This window comes from Sipha flava, unplaced genomic scaffold (assembly GCF_003268045.1).
Source record: "Sipha flava isolate LNK unplaced genomic scaffold, YSA_version1 567_pilon_pilon, whole genome shotgun sequence".
In the NCBI taxonomy this organism is placed as follows: domain Eukaryota; kingdom Metazoa; phylum Arthropoda; class Insecta; order Hemiptera; family Aphididae; genus Sipha; species Sipha flava.
The window spans coordinates 45,454-50,544 of NW_020273548.1; the positions used below are offsets into that span (position 1 = coordinate 45,454).

Below are 5,091 nucleotides of genomic sequence, written 5' to 3' on the forward strand. Positions count from 1 at the left end.
CCTTTTCTTTAATAGAGCATCCAGCGTTCATTAAATATTGTAAGCTGACATCCAACAAAATTCCAGCATCTCGAAGAAATTTTATGCGAGAAATTATAACCGAATATAATGATATGATTGTATTTCTGAAAGAAGAACTGTCCAAAATTAATTATGTGTGCATCAATGCAGATTATTGGTCCATATTTCGCAAGTAATTTAAATATTATTTTATGTTGTATTACAAAGGTGTACCAAAACATTTGACATTTCTAATATACCGGGTATTCACCAATTTAGGGAACACTGAATTTCTCGGCCGGATTATGTTAGAATAAATCGAATTTTTGTTTGCAAGCCAGTGGGTTATATATAAATACACATTTTCAGATAAATTTCAAATTTTATCTGAAAATGTGTATTTATATACCACTAGTTCGTAAAAAAAAATTCGATTTATTCCAACATAATCCGGCCGAGAAATTCAGTGTTCCCTAAATTGGTGAACACACGGTATATCATAATATTATAATTATTATAAACTGTATTCTTTTAATTATATAAATAATAATTGCATATATTAATATATTATTATCTATTGCTATTTTTTAAAAGGTCTTACATGGGGTTCACAGTACACTGTGTTTAGTGCGCTACGCTCATGATAAGCGATAATAACGGCCGGTCGACGACCCGAGTATATCACCGCGATCGGACACACACACAATTATCTGTATTGTGATTTATTTATTTTTGTTATTAATTGTGTGTGAATTATTTAAATTAATTAAGTCCCAACGCGTTACCCGTTATCGGCACGTTATCTGCGTCGCCGGCTCGTCGGTGCGCGTATTTTAATACGGCCGCCGCAACCTTTGTCGCTCTCTGTACGTCGTCGTGAATTGTCCGTTGCGCGTTTGCGAACAATTTTTCCTTTTACAAAATTTGTTATAGGCACGAATTGCCAGTATTATTATTATTGTTTTTTATTATATTATTTTTATGTGCGCTAATCGCCACTGAATGTTGTGAATTTTATTATATTTTGTGGGCGCAAATCGTCCTTATTTTTATTGTTTGTTTAATTTATTTTATACATATTTACGTGTGCGCGAATCGCCACTAAATGTTGTGAATTTTATTATATCATTATTATGTGTGCGCTAATCGCCACTATTATTATTATTGTATTTTTTATTTATATTGTATTTTAAAGTATAGATTTTAGGTAGCTGCAGCTGGCCAGTCTGCGCTCCACAAACTGTAAGTTTTTATATATTTATTTTATTATTTAATTATTATTGTGCCATAAGGGCCATTATTATTATTATTTATTATATTGGTTGTGCCGAATCGGCATTTTAGTTAGGCTCAAATAGCCAGAGTATATATTATTATTATTTATACAATTTACGTGTCGCTGTGAATTATTTTTTGTTATTACCATATTTATTTTAAATTTTATAATTTATTGTTGGGCCAGAAGGGCCGATTCCTATAATTTATTTTACAATACAGCAACATAGTTACCATATTATACCAGTTTATTTATCATTGAGTTACCTATTGTCATTAGTATTAAGCATACAACATACATACAAATCGGTCGGTAGTGTGCGACACGCACAAGTCGGTGTCCTGAAGTGCGGCATATTATTTGTAGCACCCGGCCCAAACACACTGGTTGAACCCAACAACATTAGAGCGTGTATCAAAAGGACTTGCATGTAGGAGAATGTATGGAAAACACACTTATGACAATTTAGCTGAAATGATTGACAAAGTATTATCAGAGTTCAATATTCAGAATAAGACAACTCTCATTGTGACTGATAATGCAGCAAACTTTGTCAAAGTTTTCAGGTGTTTATTTATTATATTTTATTAATGACTAGCAATACAAGCTAAATATTCCTACACATTGCAATCTGCAATAATATTAATTTAAAAACCAGCCTATGTAGTAAAAACATGTTGTCAAAACTGTGAGGTGTATTAATGTTAAGTATTCACATTTCAAATTTTAGGATTTTTTTTTTTAAATTTTATATTAGTATTATATTATATTCTTTACACAATTAATAGAATCTAACTATAATATTGAATATCATTATTCATTATTATATGTTTGAACTTGTAGTCTACAATAGAAAAGAATTGGATGAAAATGCTGCCATACAACCGTTCACTAATAGTAATAATCATAATAAAAGTAAGTTCAGCATTATTTTACAATTTTTTAGTTTTTATACATAACTACATAAGTATTATATATTTTTTTTTAAATCAAGACGCAGAAGAAGAAATAGAAGATGAAGAAGAAGACTTATTGAGACCAATTAATATATCAAATGTACTTGAAAATGGAGTGGGTGATTTGTTTAATATGACATTACCTCAACATCAGAGGTGTGCTGCACATACCTTGAATCTGATTGCAACTACAGACATACAAGATGCTGAAAAAGATAATGTCTACAAAATATTAAGCAGACGTGTGTTTGGAAAATGTCAAGCTTTGTTTAACAAACAAAACCAATCATCACAATGTGCTGATCAGATAAAAAATGTAATAGGCAAATATTTAATTACTCCAAATGCTACTAGGTAATTAATGTAAATTTATATATGTGTATCCTTATGTATATTTAGCAATTTCGATAACTAATATTAGATCTATACAATTTATTAAATTTTATATAATTTTTTTCAATTCTAAATTATGTTATAGATGGAATTCTTATTATGATGCCATTAAATGTATTGTAGATAATTTCAACAAAATAGATGAAGTATTTTCCATAACATCATTGTCATCATTATCTAGGCTACGTGAGACTACATTTTTAATTGGGTATTGCAAGGTATATAAGATATTTATAACAATAAATTTATTTTTATTTTGTTTCAAGTATGTATAGATGTATAGTAAAATACAATGGAACCTTGATAACTTGAATTGGTCAATTTTACTTAAAGAGGTACGAGTTATAGAGGTTCCACTGTAGTTTAATATATCTAGTATTAAAAATTATACCATATTAGTATATTACCATGTATAAAAATGTTTAGGTTATGCAACCAATCACAAAGGGTTTAGACATAGGTATTACAAGGAGACAATCATGTGTGTCTTGGGTATTTACTTCCAACATTGACTGCCATTAATAAATCATTAAAAAGTATGACTAATTTAAATTATTGTATGCCGCTAGTAAATGCTATGAATAAAGGAATAGAAAAAAGGTATTTAATATTATTTCAAACTATTTGGACAAATTAAACATTATTATGTTTTGTGTTATAGGTTTCAAAGGTACATGATTTCTAGTCAATGTCAGATATCATCTGCTTTAGTTCCTAAGTTAAAGTTAAACTGGGCTAGCTTAGAAAAAAAAAAACCAGAATTAAAGAAAAGTTGGTTGAAGCTTTAAGAGCTAGTTGTGAAGATACAGATAGCATAAGTTTCTCTTTGCAATCTTTGAGTCAAAATGATTTATCATATCAAAATGCAACTGACACGGAAGATGATGATTTTTTGCTTTTTGAAAATGACCTGCATGAATCTCAGAATATTAATGATTCACAAAAAATAGTATCTGATTATTTATTAAACCTTAACATAAAATCTCCAAATAATTTCCCAGCATCATTAAAATTACTATACATTGAGTACAATACTGCAGTACCGTCATCGGCTCACGTTGAACACCTATTTAATGCGGGTGGACAGCTTTATAGTAGGAGAAGGGGTTCTATGTCCGATAAGAACTTTGAAATGGCATTATTGTTAAAATTCAATAAATATTTTATTGAATAATGATAATTATTAATTAACATTATAAATTTATTTGTATCCAATATATATGTGTAATTTATTTAATTAAATCCTAATAACAATTTAATAATTACAATTTACAAATTTAATGGGTATTAACAAGAAAAATAATTTTTAAGTTAAGCCATCATTTTGGAAAACGTGTAGGTAAAAACATACATTGAAATAATTTATTTGTTTTGTTAGATTTTATAATTGATTGAAGTATGTAAGTAGTACTTACTAGTACCTACTGTAATTAATATAATTACATATGTTTATTGAAAATAGTTAGACTTCCATTATATTGTGTTATTTGTTAAGCTTTGATAAAAATGTATAATAATTTATTGTACATGAAAAAAGAAAATTAACTTATTTTTAACTAAGTTAAGTTACTTTTTTTTCAAATTAACTTTTAATGCCGGGTCCACACAGAGACGACACAGAAACAAAACAAAAACAAAACACAATCTCAATTTTTTTTAGTTCGAAAAAATAAAACACAAACAAAACATGTGTCCATATCAGTTAAAATTAAACAAAAAATGAACAAAATTAAAACATTTTGTTTGTGTTTTGTTTTTGTTTTCTCTTGTCCATATCAAATAAGTTTGTTTCGAAATTACATTTTTCAACGATCAGATATTCATTTAGTCAGTTACTGAAGTTCAAGCAATTCAGACGTTCAATATTCGGTATTTAAGTTGTTTATTTCTAAATAAAAATATATTAGTGAAAATTTATCTTTAGTAAATCGACATTAATTAAAATGTGGAAAATCAGAAAAAATATTGAAGACGAAGAAGATTTACTTATGCTAGGTGCTGGGTATATCTATTTACAACAACAAAAAAGTAATAACAAAAGACGTTTTTGGGTAAGGCCAACTTTGCAAAAAAGGAATGAACATGGAGTAGATAAACTATTAATGAACCTGTAAGATGATGATGTTGGTTTAAACGGAGAACTACGATCTAGTTTCAAAAATTTTCTGAGGATGTCGTCTCAAGATTTTGAAAACCTAATATGTCTTGTTGGTCCAGCAGTAAAAAAAAAAAAACAATAATTGGAGATGTCCTATTAGTGTTACTGAACGCCTATCATTAACTTTGCGATTTTTGGCTACAGGAGACTCTTATCATAGCTTGATGTATCAGTTTAGAATTTCTACTCAGTCGATATCTCTTATAGTACCAGAAGTGTGTGAAGCAATAATAAACGCTTTATCAGGATATATTAAGGTAAGTGGAACATGTAATGTAAATATATTAAACATTAATCATAATTTTCAC

The 5,091-nt window shown here is 28.3% G+C and overlaps 1 pseudogene; it reads left to right on the top strand.

Moving 5' to 3' along the window:
• The first annotated feature begins 1,726 nt into the window (after positions 1-1,726).
• LOC112691145 lies at positions 1,727-3,799 on the top strand (annotated as a pseudogene).
• The last annotated feature ends 1,292 nt before the right edge of the window (positions 3,800-5,091 follow it).